At 37.6% G+C, this 19,691-nt stretch overlaps 1 protein-coding gene across 2 annotated transcripts in view; it reads right to left on the bottom strand.

Moving 5' to 3' along the window:
- The window catches only part of ENOX2 (ecto-NOX disulfide-thiol exchanger 2), a 258,742-nt gene that overhangs the window by 154,763 nt on the left and 84,288 nt on the right, over positions 1–19,691 (bottom strand). The window lies entirely within an intron of this gene.

A 19,691-nucleotide genomic window follows, 5' to 3' on the forward strand; every position in this document is an offset into this window, starting at 1 on the left:
CTCTTCAAATGATGCCAGAGCATGGTTACTTTACTACTTGCTCCGTCACCATCTAAAATGGCAAAAGGCACTTTCTACTCTCCAAGTCTTACATGGTTTAGCCAGGGACATGCAGAGAGTTTCTTACTCCTCTGGCAGCAGCACCTGGAATTTCAAGTGTTTCAATTAAAACTTCATGAAAGTTGGAATCAAAAGCTTTGTTAAAGACCAAAGTTAGGTGATCTCTCTTAAGCCTTTTAGCCACTGATTCTCTAATCCTATCAAAAGAGGAATCAGGTTGACTTGGCATGGCTCATTCTTTAACCCTCAATTTTTCTGCAGCCCATAGCTGTGTAATTCTTTTTTTGTTTTTTGTTTTTTTTTAAATATATATTTTTAACGATTTTATTCACTTATTTGAAAGAAAGAGCAAGAGCACAGAAGAAGAGGGAGAAGCAGACTCCCCACTGAGCAGAGAGCCTGATGTGGGGATGTGGGGCTCGATTCCAGGACCCTGAGATCATGACCCAAGCCGAAGGCAGATGCTTAACCTACTGAGACAACCAGGTGCCCCCTAATCCTTGAGACAATGTTGTGAAAGGTCAATAAAAGCTTGGAGTCCGGTCAGCTAAAATCAATCAAGTTTCAGTAAAACGATGCTAAGTTCTAACAAAATGTCCTTACATTATTGTTTTTAGTTAAAAGTATCCCTATGCTAATGTTTCAGCCCACATAACAAATACCATTCCTTCAGCAATCAGACTCCACTTGGAATACCTCCATTAAAAGTCTTCTGGAACTTGTCAAACATTCTTCCTTATATCACCTGAGTAAGTGAATGAATGAAAACTCACTTCTGTGTCTTAAGTCCACTGTTCACTGCATCATATCTATGTTCTATTAAATCCCTACCATGATTAGAACTAAAGAAACAAACAACCATTGCTATGTATTTAAAAACATTCCAATAATGACCAAGACTATTTACAAGGACAAGATTTTAATACAATTTACAGATGAAGAGGTTTTTTGCACCTGAGTGGTCCAAGTCAAATGTGAGTAGTGTACTATTGCAAAACTTTTCTTGGTATTTCTTCCTGCAGTATTACACTGAACAAAACAAATTCCATGTAAGATGGCATGGTATTGGAGAAAAAGTATGTATTTTGGAGGCTGACAGATTGGGGTTAAAATCCTGGCTGTGTCTTTTACTATCTGGCAATTCTTGTAATCTCCCTTAGTCTTAGTTTCATAATGTGTAAAAGAGGACTGATAACATTTGTACTGAGTTGTTGCAAACATAAAAAAGATAAAATATATATACTTAAAGTTATTATCTTACTATTCTAAGTGAATTAAAAAAACCTTTTCCCTGTAAGTTTGTAAACTCTTCTTAAGAGGATCTCCTCCCCAACACTCTACCCTCTCTCCTCACCCCCCATCTGTATCCCTCCTGCCTATTGCTACGCCTGGCACATAGTGAGTGTTGAATGAATTAATACTCAATAGGGAGGGGTAGGTGACTCATTCTATTAACCTATGTAGTTAGAGTAAAGATGTGACAGCTGATAATCAAGAATTAATGCCACAACTTAAAAGTTCTGATGCTGATTGTATCAACATTACTTAAAATAATTAGATTTCAAATGCATCTCCATCATTTGAGTACCATACTGCAGGACTGTGAAAGCTTGATCAAAAGGAATGCTCAGGGATTAGGAGGTTCTGGTTAATGACGGTTAATCAGAAAATTTTTTCTTATTTTGTTTTGCATTTGATAATTTTACAGAATAATATATTAGTCCATTTCCCTGCCTTATTAAGTCGCTGACTGAAGATGTTATAGAACTTCAGAGCCATAATCTATAAAAGGAGGCTAATAACAGTGCCTAACTCATAGGACTGTTAAAAGGATTAAAATGAAATTATGTATGTAGAATATTCTGCATTACATCTGGCATATAGCAGATACGCAATAAATATTAACTGCCACTACCATATTTTGAATTTCGACTTCTATTCCATTTCAACTTCTAGAATTATTGATGTACAATGTGAGGAGAGCGGTCTGAATTTGCTCCGATCCAAGGATAGAACATACTTTCTTCACTGAGTCTTTTCATTGCTGTTTGAAAAGTTGGAGTTTGGGAAAAGAATCTGCTAAATTGAAAGTATTCAGTCATAGATATTTGACTATAATTGTTTTGCCTTTTATTTAGTCCCAGATGTTAACTTTAGGGATTTAGGTATTTTGTTCCTCATACTAGCATATAGATATTTGTTTGACACTAAATAAAACTGAGATTTCAAGTATTTTCTGTGTATCCACCTCATATATGATCCAGATATGTGAAAATCCTGATAATTTAGCACACCATCTCAGGCCTAGTTTCTTATAGAAAATGCTCTCATATCAAGGTGAGAAAGACATATCACTCAGTAAGTTGATTCATTGAATATGAATCCACATTTTATATTATTTGGGACCCAATACAGTCTCCAAAGATTTGTTGTTTAAGAACAAGGGCTATAGAGATAGCAAAATCCTTTGACACCAGTGCTTTCTAGACACTTGGATTGTATTGTTTTATTTCTCCTCTAAGACAACACTAAATAAACCAATAAATCAGTAAATCAATAGGTACTTAGAGGCTTTTCTGTGTCATGTATTTGTGACTCAAGCTGAGTGCTACAGTAAATAAAACAGCCCCAATAAAATGATTTAAATTCTTAAAAGAAAACTACCATTTTAATTTTAAGAATTCTTACTGCAGAAATTAGGACTTAAATGTAAAATATTAGCAATGACCATATTGCAATTCTCACCAAAACTACAGAATTTATCTTTAAATCTCTTATGGAAGCTATTTCTCCTATTTTTCTAGTAGGAATTAGATTAGGAAGATACTAGGAAAATATTAGATGAGGAGGAAACTTTTTTTTTAAGATTTTATTTATTTATTTGACAGACAGATCACAAGTAGGCAGAGAGGCAGGCAGAGAGAGAAGGGAGGAAGCAGGCTCCCCGCCGAGCAGAGAGCCCGATGCGGGGCTCGATCCCAGGACGCTGGGATCATGACCTGAGCCGAAGCCAGCGGCTTTAACCCACTGAGCCACCCAGGCGCCCCAAGATGAGGAGGAAACTTTTGAGGTTATTTAGTTCATTCTTTTAAGCAATATAGGAATCTTATTTATAGAATTCCTGACAGGCCTAAATCCTGAGGGGCCTAGGGGGGCTTCTTTGTCTGGGGACCATTCCTTGCTGTGTTCCCAGAGATTCACCTTGCTTTGCTTACTTTTTTCAAAACTACCGCCTCCTTATTTTGAGGGTTCCTTTCATCTCCCCCAAACTGCCTGTGAAGGATGATGCATTTTATTCAACTATTAACTTGCTTATTGTCCCTAAAATGAGAGCATGGCATGTTTAACTTTTTAAGGGTTCTACTGATAATTACAGCAAGAAAAACAAATGAGGGACTCATGAATAGTTAACAGAGCAATGTTAGAAATTTTCTCAAGTCTGGCATGCCTGGGTGGCTCAGTTATTTGAGCATCAGATTCTTGATTTCGGCTCAGGTCATGATCTCAGGATCTTGAGATGCAGTTGTGTTGGGCTCTGTGCTCAGCAGGGAGTCCACTTGGGATATTCTCTCTCTCTCTCTCCTTTTCTCTGCCTCTGCCTCTCACTCCCACATTCTCTCTCTCTCTCTCTCTCATATAAATAAATACATCTTTAAAAAAAGAGAAATTTTCTAAAGTCTTATATAGTTCTCATAGTCCTTGCCCTTTTAATCCTGAGGATAAATTTAATAAAACTTTGAACTTTGCTCATTCATTTCTCTTCACATCTAGTCCCCTCATTGCCTAATCCCACAAAATATACAGTTTGTCTAAAGCGAAGCATAAATTGATAAAAAATAAAGGAAAACAATAAACATTGGTGTTATAGGTTTTTGCTACTGCTGTAGCTTATGATCACAATTAAGTCCATGTAGTAATGTAATCTCATCTACAACCAGGTTGACAGATTTAGAGAGCTGACCAGCAGTTATTTCATGTCAAGTCAAAATACAGATTATCTGACTTCATAACACAAATGAGGCCACTTTAGAGAGTATGCATATTAGGGAAGGGTGGAGGTGGGGTCCTTGGAGAATGACATTTCTCTTCCAATGGAACCAGCAAATTAAATCTCTCCGAATGAAGTGTGGTTCTCAGTAAGTTCACATGCAATGATGTCTGCCATACAGATGCAAATGATTCCTGGGCTTTGAGGAGAGCACTGAAGAATTTTCATGACTCTTGTGAAAGAAGATCAATGATCTCTTTGTGCCCAGCTGCTGTTATAGTTACTGTCACAATTCACTTTACAGAGCTTTCCACTATCAGGTCAAATGAGGGCTAACCTTCAAGATGCAATCTAACACTTAATGATTGCTCCAGGTAATCGTTGGGAAATATGACCCTGTGGGTCCCCGCCACTTCTTATTTGCAGCTGTGGCCCATAGACTTAAGGTGGCACAATCTTAGCAAAAAGGAAACACAATTATACTCTGGATTAATTCCCTTTCAAAGAAAATGGTTAGGTCCCGAGAAATCTGGTGAATTCAATTCAAGGCAGTAATCTCCAGACAGACATTTAGATTGAAAAAAAAATAGAGTATTAATTTTTGGCAAAAGTAACACTATAGCTAATTCATGTATAAAACAATTTTCTGTAACCTGAGTCCTATTTTCCAAGTGATTTCAGTTTGAAATCAGACATGGGACTCCATGGTAATAAGGGAAAGTAGAGGGTCTCCAAATTAGTTTTTAATTCAAAACTTTCGGAGAAACACGGGGTTATTGGGATAATGGTCAGGACCTTAATGTGCTCGCAGGTGCTTTTGTAGGATTTATCCATCCCTGGGAGCCTCTCCTCCTTCCTCAGTGTAGGACTGAAAATGTCTGACTCCCTTTTTTCAGTTCTCACTACCGAGCTGCTCCACTTGTTACTTCTGAGAGAATATTTGCAATGCGTCACAGATTTGGGCTGCAGTATCACTGTCCAGCCACAGGGGTTAGCAGCCAAAACCAATGAATATTTCTCAGTTCCAGGTCTTAGCTGATGTGAAACAAACGAAACCTACTTTCGTCGATTTCATGAGTTCAACATTCTGTGTAACTGGTTTAGTTGAAACAAGAGTCATCGTAAAAGATTAAGAGGGGAGCGAAGAGATCAAGGGAAGTGATGAGAAAGAAAAGGGCCAAAATCCTTTTCTACTAAGGGACTTGCTTGAATGGTGGTGAACATAAAAACTTCCAGGAAAAAATGTACATTTATGTCGCTCAAGCTGTGATAGAGGTGACAGGCAGATTTTTATTGGCTGTGATCATTCAGCAACTTTTAGGGACTCCCCAAACTACTTGGTTAGGCATTCAAGTCCTTCAAAATACGGCCCTACCCATTCTGAGCACTGTCTCTTACCAAGCACCAGCTTGTACTCTACCCAACACTTTTCAAACTCTACTCTACCCAAACACTTTTCAAATGTGCACACATGTTCTCAAGAGAGCTTGTTAAAATGCAGATTCTAAAAAAAATAATAATAAAATGCAGATTCTGTTTTTAAAAGTCTGGGTTGTGGACTGCTTTGCTAACAAGTCCCAGATGATGCTGATGATCCTGCTGGTGTGGGGAATCACACTTTGAGTAGAAAAGACTGACATACACACACAAAAAAAGAAAAAAAAAAGACTGACACTCTAGCAAAATGGGACTACCTGGTGTTCAATGAATAGTCCATTACTTTCTTAACTCCACACCTTTAGCTCACACTGCTCCACCATCTACTTCTTGATTTCCAGCCTTCAAAACACTATTCTTCTCTAATGGTTTGTCTCAGATGCTATTTCCATCATGATGCTCTCCTTATCCACTTTCACCCAACCCATTACATACACAGCAATGGAGCGGGGCTACCAGGGGATCAACCATTCATTGGCTGTTAAGAATGCTTTACAAACTTAAATGCTTTACAAACATGATCTTTTAGTTTTATTTTTAGTTATTATTCCCATTTTACAACAAAGAAAGGAAAAATTACAGAGTTTAAATTTCCCAAGGTCATACAGCTAATAATATAGCAAGGAACTTGGGCTTTTTTTCTTTTTAATTCTAAAACACTGTTCTGGTTCTCCTCAGATCTTCATCTGCATTTTTCATACGCCTTTTAGAGCATACCTTGCTTTATAGTTCTTTGAGTATTTGTCTTATCCTCCCTTCTCTCCTGCCTTACCCACTGCCACTAGGTTGTAAATTGCTTTAACACACACTTTACATCCCAGTCATTGTTAAAATCTCCTCCACCATGATGCTCCGCACGATGGCTTGTACAATGTCATAGCACTCCAGAAATGCATATTGAACTGAACTCAGCTACAACTTGGGTACAACAGTCCTGTTTCCCACCCCGGATGCCAACCATCCTGCTGCTGGGGCTGCCATGAAGGAAAGAATGAAGTATGGTTTTGGGGTTCCTTCAGCATTCCTGGTATCCCCTCTATCCTAGGATGCCTGAAGTCTCTTTGGGGAGTGGTGTAGATGATCATACACTCTACCCCTAACCTTGATTCTGCATAACCTCATTCTCCCTTTCCAAAGGCAAAACTGTCCTTCCACTAAGACCCTTATATGAGAAAACACTATAAAAGAAACTCCATATATGGATCTTTTCTTAAGAGTTCTATGTACGCCAGGTTACAGATTCCTGCTTTACAAACTACAGCCAAGAAAAGGCAATTCCTAGAGATGCGCTGTCCACCACAGTAGCCATTAGCCACGGTAGCCATACGACTATTTAAATCTAAGTTTAAATGAAATGAGATGAAAAGTTCAGTTTGTGGGCAGCACTAAGCCACATTTCAAGTGCTCAGTAGTCATATGCACCTAGTGGCTACTGTAGTAGTAAGCACAGTGCGGAGTATTTCCATCATCATAGAAAATTTTACTGGACAGTGCTGTTCTGGAATAGACCAGGATTCAAACCCACACCTGCTAGTTACTAGGTATATCATTTACAAGAGGTATAAAGCAAGCCCCTTGATCTGAGACTGTTTCTGCATCGTAAAATGGGAATAATGCCCCCTCCTATAGGGAAGTGAGGAAAATTCAATGAGAGAATGTATATTTAGGGTCTAGCACATATTAGACACTAAATAAGCATATAGCTCCCTTCTTCTAGTCTAATCAAAGGTTTATATGAATTTGTCTCAAAAATGGACTAAGAAAGTTTGAGTGGCTGGCCCTTTAGGTCCCCAGGCTACATCCTATTTACAGTTTGGGAGATGCTAGCTCTGCATTCATTTTATAACCCTCTTTTTCTTTCAGATAATACACAACCATCAAGGTAAAACATTAATAAAAAATGCTGGGAATAGTCACTGATGGCTCTTTGCTTGTGCTATTTTTAGGAGAGAAGACCATATTTGTCACCTTGAACTTCCCAACATAAAAGAACCACACTCTAGCCTTACAACTGAAATGCATCTTTTCAAAGCTTTAATCAGTGCTGTTTCGGCTGGCTACTATATTATGAGAACATTTCAAACAGTGACATGAGAGCTGGAATGGAGAAGGACGATTTCTCTCCAAATCCGTATTTTCCTCAGCTCAGAATGTTCTCTGTGTTTTTCCTGTGGGGCTGACATGTCTCAGGGCTAGTAAAGGTGAATTATTCCAGAAAAGTCTGAACTAAATCTGTTAACGTGCTTGAGTTCCATGAGCAGGAAAGCAAAATATATATTTCCAACTTCAAGAAGAAGAATGCTTCAGGATTCTTTTCCCCCTATACAATTTAAGGGTTGGGAAACACAGTAAAATCACATTCCTCGATGAAAACAAAGTTCAAAAAAATGTTGATTTGATAGAACAGTTCAAAGTGACAAATGGTAGGCAATTTATCATTTTCCTTAGGATAAAGTCTGGCAGTCTTCAGAGGAACTCAGAAGGGAAAGTCTTGCTTTCCTGTAGTTTAGCACAGGGAACAGTTAGAGCAACCACCCTTCTCTCCACAGCTTAGAGGGTGGGGATTAGAAAGATGGTGATTCATCAGTGCCTGCTTTGAGCTGGCTCCAGGCCATGCTACAATTCCTGTTGACCAATTTTCCACTTGAATGACAAGGGCGGGTTCCTAACAGGCTGACCATTAGGTTATCTGTTTAATACTTGCCTGAGAATGTGCCCAGAGGCACTATATTATGGGTGTCTCTGTCTAAATAAAATAAATAATTGCAGATTTCAGAGCCTGAGGACAGAGAGTTGTTCTGGTATTGAAACTGGAGTCTATCTTGTCAGATCTGTAATGAGGTCTTCCCTTCAGGCTGATTGATTTCATAAAGCTGAGATAATTATCAAAAGCAAGCACAGTTCTCCCTGTAGAAACCACTCGGCTGGTTTTGAAAACTAGCAAGTCAGCTGGATCTGGTCAAGAGCCTCAGCAGAGCCAACCCTTTCAGTAGGAACAGTTACTAAACACAGAGTACACCAATTTGTTTTAACAGATTCTTAAAACACCAGTAAGTACGTTTTAAACAAGGTTCAGCAAAATAATTTCACATGCTGTAAGTCAGTGAAAATTGAAGTAGCAGTCAGATAAATCTGCATTTCAGTGTTGGATGCTTTGGAAGGGAGAGTGAGAGCTGGACTGGTCTTTGCAGAGTTAATTTTATCAATTAATGCTAGAAGGATATTGGTATCCTTCAAGACTGAGGCACTGCATGAATAACATTTTTATCTTTGTTTTCTCTAAAATGTACACACTAATTTCATTAGATTTCCTTTTTGTCATTTCATTTAGCCTTCATTAACTATTTATCCAATCACTGTGCTACAATTTTAATTGCCTTCTAATTAACCAATGATGGGTTTATGATTTAGCACTCCCTAAAGATAATACAGTAAATCTTCATTCACAGTTCAAAAAATTTTATCCTCCCTTCTTCCCTCCCCAACCCCATTAATTTTGCTATACTATATCACTACTGTTCTGGAGTTATGCTTACTGCACTCCTAATATTTGATCCTCCTTTGGATTAGTTTTTTCAAGAATGTATGAAAAACAACTCTGCATAAGCTGCAAAATTAAACACACAGGAGAAAACAGATTTCTGTAACATGATAATTCATCTTTTATAGATCCATATCTTCACTATAACAATGCCACCTGAGGACTATCGGGGTGTCAACAGTGATTAGCTCCTTTAGAGATGTCCCTGGCCTGAAGTCAAACCTACTACTGAGGCGAAAGCTAGAATCTACTCCTTGAGAAGATAACATGACTATAAAGGAAAAAGCCTGCAAAAAAGAACTAATCTGTATTTGAAACAAGTCTTACTTGTTGTTGTATGAAAGAATAAGCAGGATCTTAATTTTGCTCCAGCCTGGAGTCTGAGATATTCACTGCGTATTGCAATGACTGAATCTATGAAATAATATTGACAGATAGTCTCTTCTCATTCATCGAATCCATTCAAACAATTCTGTGTGCTGGGCAGTGTGCTAGGCCCTAGCATTTCAGGACTCAATAAGACACAGTTTCTTTCCTCAAAAAGATTACAATCAGAAAGGAAGGCAGATAAATAAACAGGAAATCTGGCCCAAATCACTACATCAGCTTTGTCTCTTGCTACTTTCCACAAATACTCTTTGCTTCATTCATACCAAACATTTCAAATTCCTCAAACATGCTATGCCTTTTCACATCTGTGCTTCTTTTTTTTAAAGTTGTTTTACTGGGTAATAACACAACATAAAATCTATACCACTAACACAATTTTAAGAGTACAGTACTGGATTGTTAACTACAGGCATGATGTTATACAACAAATCTCTAGAATTTGTTCATCTTGTGTAATTCAAACTTCATGTCAATTGATTAGCAATTTTTCATTCCTCCTGCCCCTCAGCCACTGGTAACCACCATTCTGTACTCTGATTCTATGAGTTCAACTATTCTAGATACTTCATGTAAGTGGAATCATGCAAGATTTATCTTTCTGTGACAGGCTTATTTCACTTAGCATAATGTCTTCAAGGTTCATCCATGTTCTTACATTCTATAGGATTTCCTTTTTATGGCTGAATTATATTCCATGGTATGTACATCCTACTATTTTTAATCTATTTATCTGTCAGATATTTAGGTAATTTCCACATTATGGCTATCGTGGATAGTACTATCAAGAATGCTGGTGCTGGTATCTTTTTGAGATTCTGATTTCAATTCTTTGGGATAAATACCTAGACATGGGATTGCTGGATCATATAGTAGTTCTATTTCTAATTTTTTGAGGAACCTCCATATATTTTCCATAGCAGCTGTACCATTTCCAATTCCCACCAACATTATATAAGGGTTCCAATTACTCCACATCCTTGTCAACACTTTTCATTTTTTTAACAGTCATCCTCACAAGTGTGAGGTGATATCCACTGTAGTTTTGATTTGCATTTCTCTGACAGTAGTGACATTAAGCATCTTTTCATATACATGTTGGCCATTTGTGCATCTTCTTTGCAGAAGCGTCAATTCAAGTCTTTAGCCTTTTTTAAAAACTGGGTTATTAGGGGCACCTGGGTGGCTCAGTGGGTTAAAGCTGCTGCTTTCAGCTCAGGTCATGATCCCAGGGTCCTGGGATTGAGCCCTGCATCCGGCTCTCCGCTCAGCAGGGAGCCTGCTTCCTCCTCTCTCTCTCTCTGCCTGCCTCTCTGCCTACTTGTGATCTGTCTGTCAAATAAATAAATAAAATCTTTGAAAAAAACTGGGTTATTAGGGTTTTCTTTCTATTGAGTTGTAGGAGCTCTTCATATATTCTGGGGATTAGCCCTTTTTGTTTTCTCCCATTTAGTAGGTTGCCTTTTCACTCTGTTGATTGTTTCCTTTCTAAAGTTTTTAGTTTAATGTGGTACCACTTGTCTGTTTTTGCTTTTGTTGCCTATGATTTTGTTGCCATATCATGAAATCACAGCCAAGACCAATGTCATAAAGCTCTGTACTTTTGTTTTCGTCTAGGAATTTTAGTTTAAAATTTTATATTTAAATATTTAACATATTTTGAGTTGATTTTTGTTTATGTGTAAGATAAGGGTCTAATTCATTCTTTGCATGTGGGTATCAGTTTTCTCAACACCATTTACTGAAGAGAATCTTTTCCTCATTGTACATTCTTTGCACCCTTGTTGATGTTCAATAGACACTCGATGCATGGATTTGTTTCTGGGTTCTCGTTTCTGTGCTCTATACATACCATTCCCTTTGCTTGAACTATAATTGTCCCTTTTTCCACCCAGAGAGCTTTTATTCATCCTTCAAAACCTTGATGAAATGTTACCTCTTCAGTGAAATGTTTCTTAATTCCCAAAAGCTCGCCCCACAGGAATACACAGTACCTTTCTATCAGAGCAATTATTAGGACCTTGGGGTTCCTTCTGGATGTTTGTGAGTTTGTGTGTATTATGGGTGGAAGGTTGCCAAGATCTGATCTGTGCCTTAGAAAGCTTACTTTTATGGCAGAATGAAGGATGCAGTGGAGGTGAGAAGTCACCAGAGGTAGAGAGACCAGTTAGAACACCAGAGTGATATGGTGGAGAGATGACAGTAATATTATTTCAGACAGTGGGAATGCATGGGAAAAAAATGAGTGAATTTCAGGATATTCATGAAGTAGAATACTCTGGATTTGGTGTCTAATTAGATCTGGGAGTTGAGGGGAAGAACGGAGTACAAGATGACTCCATTTTAAAGCTCTTAAATCTCAGTCTTGAAAATCATGCAAGTTTTGTGGGCTTCAGTATGAGAAAAAGCACAGTCCATTGGAAGCATATCCACAAAGTTATGCTGAAAATAAAACCACTTCCAATCTCTATTTACCATGACATAAAGGCTGCCAGGGAACATCAGCAAATGGCTTATACTTGACCTTTACTATGTATTCTTAACAAAGCCTGTCAAAAGATATCAATTCATCCAGAAAATATAAAGCAGAATAGTCTAAGAGGCAGGATAACATACTATTGGGCTAAGGAGAGAGAAAAACATTTTAATAATAGCTCTCAGACTTGGTTTATTTTGTCTACAACATTCACTGACAAAGTGTATTTGAAGGTCAGGAAGACTTAATAAATTCCTTCCATTCTTCCCTTCATATTTCTCTTTCTTCTCCTCCCAAAAGAACTCCTCAAAATGGTCTTATCAGAAAATCTTGCATTTTAATAGCAGTTGTCTTTTGGCTGTTATAGTATGTTGGATTAAGCTGATGTTTCTCCTTTTAACAATACTCAAAGAAAACTTGGAAAAATTAATGCTATGTTATTTTTCACCCTGCCACAGAATATAGCAATGTAATTGTCTCCTGGAGAAGAAGCACTCTAATCATCTTTAACTTTAAGGTAAATTCATTTCAGAAAGATGCTTTGAGACAAACAACTGACAGAGTAAGTCAGGGTTTCTAGGAGATTGTGAAGTGATGGTTTGCATTAAGAGAGTCCTATAGCCAAATTCAGTTCCACGAAAGGTTCAGCTTAATTTCTCTGGGGGCGCCTGGGTGGCTCAGTGGGTTAAGCCTCTGACTTCGGCTCAGGTCATGATCTCAGTCAGGGTCCTGGGATCGAGCCCCACATCGGGCTCTCTGCTTGGTGGGGAGCCTGCTTCCCCCCCCCCTCTCTGCCTGCCTCTCTGCCTACTTGTGATCTCTGTCAAATAAATAAATAAAATCTTAAAAAAAAAAAGAATTTCTCTGCAACAAAAGAGCACTACATGAAAATTAAAGTTCTGTTACTTTATGAGGTAAAGGCCTTGAACACTGCACAGATCCTTAGCACCTAAGAGTTCTAGGCATCCCCGAGGCAGCAAATGGACAGTCCAATTATTCTGATTACACTATAGAGGAATCTGTTGTACCAGGTGAAGTCAGAGTGTGAAAGCACAGCAACTTTCTAAAACTGCCTTTAAGAAGAATCCAGGACTGGAATAGACCCAAACATCCTTTCAGTCCAACTGACATTCCTGAGATCTTGGAATGGGTTACTTTGATTTAAAAGATCATTCCAACTTGTATTTTGTCCCTAACTGAATCCATTTCCATCTTCCATTAGGTTCTTTTTGTTGTTATTTTCTGGGGGAAGGCATTCTTTGAAGTCAGATGTGGATTGATAAATTTATAGCCTTGGTATATTTACAGGCTCAGATTTTCCTGAAAATCGCACACTTGCGTAGGACGATGGTGGAAAGAAGAAACAGAATAGCACTGAACTAAGGCCATGAATATCTAACCAAGTAGCCTAGCTTCCTGGGCAGATGCCAAGCATGACCATATAGTTGCAGTGCATTAAACCAACTCTATTTAGGAGTCCTCCCTTTGGGCTCCTAAAAGGCAACTGTTTTCTCTGATACACATGTGACCCAAATCGGGTTTGCCACAAAGTGAACAATGTCAAAAGAAGTTTCCATATTCCTTTGTTTTTCAGCAAGCACTTTCTGTCTTGACCCAGTCCCTAACCTCATAGATTTGTTAGGAGTGTCCCAGGAAAGATCAAGACTTTGCAGTGCATCTCATTTCTGGCTATGTATTAAAGTTACCTGGAGAACTTTTTAAAAAAATACCAACACCTGAGCCCTACCCCCTATAAATCTGATTTAATTGGTCTGGGTGGGGCCTTAGGATCGAGTTTTTAAAAGATGCCAGGTGATGATAATGTGCAACCAGGACTGAAAACCACTGCTATAAATGGAGCAAATGAGTATATGCTGACCAAAGTGTGTTTGTTTTTTTTAGATAAAATCAGGCAACACTTAGAGGTAAGTTCATTTACTCATTATCTACAATATGCAGAAAACTGCATTGGTTGTGTGGTATATATTGGTTAGACCTAAATTTGTCCATTTTATGATGCTTCTATGGAAAAAATGGAAAAAAAGATTAGAAGGGTTGCTGGCAAAAACAAAAAGAAACTGAAGTCTTGGAAAAATTTTAGGCAAGTATAATTACGGGATTACATTCCTTTCCTTGCTCCAGGAGATACCAGCTAAAATAATTCAAAATATTGTGTCTCTCTTCTTATCCCCAGAGAAAGAGTCCAAACTGCCTAGGGGACTGGCTTCAAATCTTACAACCCTTGGGACTGCAGGCCAGTCACCACTGCCCTCAAGTAGAGCATTCTTCTTACTTAACTATATGTACGATGTCATGAAGAATGCTGGGAAGCACTGTGTCTAAACTACAACTACTGTTAATAAAATCAGGCTACAGTGTGGTTTGCCTATGTCACCAGCAATCTCAATGATTCTTCACTGATAAAACTGGAACTTTAAGAAAGATCTGTTAATGGGTGCCTGGGTGGCACAGTCGGTTAAGCATCCAACTCTTGGTTTCAGTTTAGGTTGTGATCTCAGGGTTGTGGGATAGAACCCCATGTCAGGCTCCATGCTCAGCAGGGAATCTGCTTGAGGATTTCTCTCCCTCTGCCCCTCCCCATCATGCATATTCTCCCTCTCTCTCTCTCTCTCTAATAAATTAAGTAAATCTTTTCTAAAAAAAGAACAGTCTGGTAAAATGTGAAAAATGCAAAGGAGGCAGTTAGGTATAGTGGAAGAACAGGTCATAAAAACACAGGCCATGGTGTCTGCTCTTCCATCAACTCAGTTGACAAATGGGCAAGTCGTTCTTTGTGGAGGTTTCCTCATCTAAAAAATCAGAGTAGAACCATGTGATCGGCAAGCTCTGAGTTTAAGGTAAAACAAAAACAAAAGTGTAGCTGGAAGAGATTAATAAAAACTTGATATAAAACTCAGTAATGGAGTAAAAAAATCAGAGAGGGGGGAGGTCTAGAAGAATGCTGTCCTAGTACCCCCAACTCAAAACTTATTTAACAGTCAATAAATGATTTGAAAGTAATACTGTTAAGGCACCCTGAAAAAAACCCAAAGCATTTCTCACACTGCTCCCAAAAACTCTCCTTAAGAATTTTTCCAATTATAAACCAGAACTTGTAAGGAAGTCCAGAAAAGTTTTTTTTTTTAAAGATGTTTAAATACCAATACATCTTCTAAGTAACTTGCTATCAATTACTATTATTTAGAGCACGTGTACTGCAAAACTCAGAATAAGAATCTAATGCCAAAATGATAAAGGCATGTACAGCATGTCAGGAATAAATTACCCTAATTGGACCAAAGCGTTGCTCACATATGAGACATTTCAAAAAATAATGATGTAATGACAAAAATTTTCATCTGTCTCTGCCAGAGTTATAGGGACTGCTATTAAATCCAAGCATGGTATTTGTGTGCACATAAGAGCAGGCAACAATTACAATCTGGAGATATTTAATCTTTTTTATTTATTAGTATTGTTATACAGCAATGAGCATTCAGAAAAAAACCTAATCAGTGTGCATTATGCAACAATCAGACAAAATACTCCTAATCCTCTGTCATTCTTTTTCCTTGGCCCCCGGGTACTCATTAAAGGTTAATTTATTTAAATCTCTCAAACATTCATTTCAATCTACTTTAATAAACTAATGAATCTTTGGAACTTTGCCTAATCAGCTTATGTTTTCTATTTTAATACATCTACAAAATGTCTTTTTTCTAAGCTCATTCTTAATAGTTGTCTTCCCTCTTGGAGTTTGGATTGTTTCAGTAACAACCAGATTTGAGCACTTGGTGACACACTCACAACCTCATCCAACACACAAAGAATGGCCGTGGCTTGCCTGTTGCTCTTAAATGTAGTTACATTTTAAAGGACAGTGAATTGATTTATGTTTTAATAGAATAATAAGTCTCCAAATTGAAATGGTTATTTTACAGTTTAGTGGGAGTGACACTTATATTAAAGCAAAGCTTCTAACAACTTTGGTGCTTGTCAAATGCTATGAGGGCCTATCAATGAAACAACTTTATTATGGTCACTGAAGACCAGAAAAATGCATGGTATATGCCATGTAGATTGGCAAATATAAATAAAGCCTAGATATATAAAGAGAAATCTTCAAAAGAGTACTACCATCTAAACGGATTGCAAACTTATACCTTACAATCTGTTCAACAATTAAATGTAAATACATTTATTTAATGGTAATGTTCAGGAATGTTTTTCTGAAAAGATTTTATTTATGTATGTATTTAAGAGAGAGAGAGAATGGGGGAGGAGCAGAGGGAGGAGAGAGAGAAAGAATCTGAAGCAGACTCTGAGCTCAGCTTGGAGCCCGTTGTAGAGCTCAATCTCATGACCCTGAGATCATGACCTGAGCCAAAATCAGGAGTTGGATACTTAACCAACTGAGCCACCCAGGCACCCCAGGAATCTTCTATATAACCATCTTTAAGTTGAATGTTCTCAGAGTGGTAGCCAACATTCAGGGACTACACTCCACCTTCTATACCAGAATGTCAGAAACCAAAGCCTTGGAACACTATAACATTATTCCTAATTCTTTCCCTAACAATAAATGACATTATTATAGAATTTTATACTTACTAAGTACTTCCACAACGTCCCTATGATGAAGAAAAGGGTTAATGTCCTTGGTTTGTGGATGAGAAAACTGTATCTCAGGGAAGCTTCAGTGATTTACCCAAAGTTATAATGAATGTGGAGAGGGGCTGGAACCCACATCTTCTGGCTACATATCCCTTCCCTTGTAGTATGTTACCTTCCTTATAGGGTTTATATGGGATTGAAGTTTTTATTGATGGATAGATCACTACCAGTGAAAGAAAAAGTATAAATGCTACCTCCAAGATGTTTTGGTAGAAAATAAATCAAATTGATTTAAAAAAATTAATTATGATAAACTATTCAACATATCTTCATAATACAGTATTTCAATGGAGTGTAGAAGAGCTAGACCTCTTAATTTTAAGTTTCATTTTCATTTTATATATAAATTAATAAAAATAATAAATGTATTTTCCACCCTTGGTCTAAATTTCAATTACTTCAATATCTAGTGTAAATTGATGCTTGACTCTCAAGATACACTGCTAAAGATTTTCAAGTTGTTGTCTCTGCTTTCCCAAACACTAACGCCAAGGAGTTACCTTTTGGAGTTTATTGTTCATTCATTACTCATCTGTCCAACCATTCACTCAGCCCATTATACAAATGACATCTATGGAATGCCTACTTTGAGCCAAGCAACAAGATAGATATGGACTCTGCCTTAAGTTCCTGCTGTTGCCTCATTTCTTGAGACTAAGAACTCCTTGAAGATAGGACTGTTATTCTGTTCAGAATATATCCAGTTCTATTTGCAAAAAAATCACTTAAATACTTTTTTGACAGTAAGATTTCTGACTTACCCTGTTGCCCACATGCCCCTCCAGACATATGGGAGTTAGGGGAAGAAACACCAGTCTGCTTATCAAGTCTGACCTTTGGATAATGACTACAGTTCTCCCATCTGAGCTTGCTGCCGTTCTGCCTTGTGGTCAACAAAATAATTAGGCTAAAAATGGCAATATATCTGTTGCTGTTTCCCAGAAATCTTCTAGAAAGCTACATTTTTAAAAAAATGGTTGCTTCTGCCCCTCAGCACAGTGGCAAACTGTATCACCAAATATACTATCTTGTCTGATTCAATGAGAAGTTGGAGCTTATTGACAAAATGTAGATAAATTCGAAAAAGCCTCAAAAGCAGGAACATTCCTATACTGTTATCATTAAATAAATACTTGACTTTCTTAGGTTAACAATAATAACTTAAATTTAGAGATTGCCTTTACCTTTTTTTAAGGTTATTATTTTAATTCCAATTAGTTAACATACAGTGTTATATTAGCTTCAGATGTACAACATAGTGATTTAATAATTCCATACATCACCCTGTGCTCACCATGACAAGTGCACTCTTTAATCCCCACCACCTATTTAACTCATTCCCAACCCCCAAACCTCCCCTCTGGTAACCATCATTTTCTTCTCTATAATTAAGAGTCTGTTTCTGGGTTTGTCTCTCTCCCTCTCTCCCTCTCTCCCCCCCCTTTTTTGTTGTTTCTTAAGTTCCACATATGAGTGAAATCATATGGTATTTGTTTTTCTCTAACTTATTTCACTAAGCAGTATATACTAACTCCATCTATGTTGTGACAAATGGCAAGTTTTCATTCTTTTTATTGCTGAGTAATATTCCATTGTATATATACACCATATCTCAATCCATTCATCAATCACTGGATGCTTGGGTTGCTTCCATATAGTGGCTATTGTAAATAATGTTTGCTATAAACATGGGGATGTATGTCCCTTTGAACTGGTGTTTTTGTATTCTTTGGGTAAATACCCAGTAGTGTGATTGCTGGATCATAGGGCAGTTCTATTTTTAACTTTTTGAGGAACCTCCATACTGTTTTCCACAGTGGTTGCTCCAATTTGCAACCCCATCAACAGTGCAAGGAGGTTCTCTTTTCTCCACATCCTTGCCAACACTTATTGTTTCTTGTGCTGTTGATTTTAGCCATTCTGACAGGTATGAGATGATACCTCATTGTAGTTTTGATTTGTAGTTCCCTGATGGTGATGATTAACAACTTTTTGTGTGTCTGTTAGCCATCTGTACGCCTTCTTTGGACACATGTCTGTTCATGTCTTCCATCCATTTTTAAATTGGATTATTTGGTTTTGGGTGTTGAGTTTTATAAATTCTTTATATATATTGGATATTAACCCTTTATCAGATATGTCACTTGCAAATATATTCTCCCATTCTATAGGTTGCCTTTTAGTTTTGTTGATTGTTTCCTTTGCTGTGTAGAAGGTTTTTATTTTGCTGTAGTCCCAATAGTTTATTTTTGCTTTTGTTTCCTTTGTCTCAGGAGACAAGGCTAGAAAGAAGTTGCTACAGCTAATGTCAAAGAAATTACTGCCTGTGCTCTCTCTTCTAGGATTTTTATGGTTTCAGGTCTCACATTTAGGTTGTTAATCCATTTTGAAATTATTTTTGTGTATGGTATAAGAAAGTGGTCTCTAGCCAGGCTTATCAAGGAAAGAGAAAGAACTCAAATAAATAAAATCAGAAATGAGAAAGGATAAATAATAACCAATACCAGAGAAACACAAGCAATCATAAGACAATATTATGAAAAACTATATGCCAACAGACTGGACAAACTAGAAAAAATGGGTAAATTCCTAGAAAGATATAACCTACCAAAACTGAAACAAGAATTAGAAAACTTGAACAGACCAATAAACAGCAAAGAAATTGAGCCAGTAATCAAAAAAATTCCAATAAACAAAGTCCAAGACCAGACGGCTTTACAGGCAAATTCTACCACACATTTAAAGAGTTAATATGGGTTGTCTGGGTGACTCGGTTAAATGGCTGCTTTTGGCTCAGGTTGTGATCCCAGGGTCCTGGGATTAAGCCCCACATCAGGCTCCTTGCTTAGCAGAGAGACTGCTTCTCTCCTGCCTGCCATTCCCCCTGCTGTGCTTGCTCTCTGTCTCTCTCCCTCCCTCACTCTATATGCCAAATAAACAAATAGAAAATCTTTTAAAAAAAGAGAGAGAAGAGTTAATACCTATTCTTCTTAAAATGTTCCAAAAAATAAAAAAGGAAGGAAAACTTACAAATACATTCTATCCGGCCAGCATTACCCTGATACCAAAACCAGATAAAGACACCACTAAAAAAGAGAACTACAGGCCAACATCCCTGACGAACATAG

Source organism: Martes martes (genome assembly GCF_963455335.1).
Source record: "Martes martes genome assembly, chromosome: X".
In the NCBI taxonomy this organism is placed as follows: Eukaryota; Metazoa; Chordata; class Mammalia; order Carnivora; family Mustelidae; genus Martes; species Martes martes.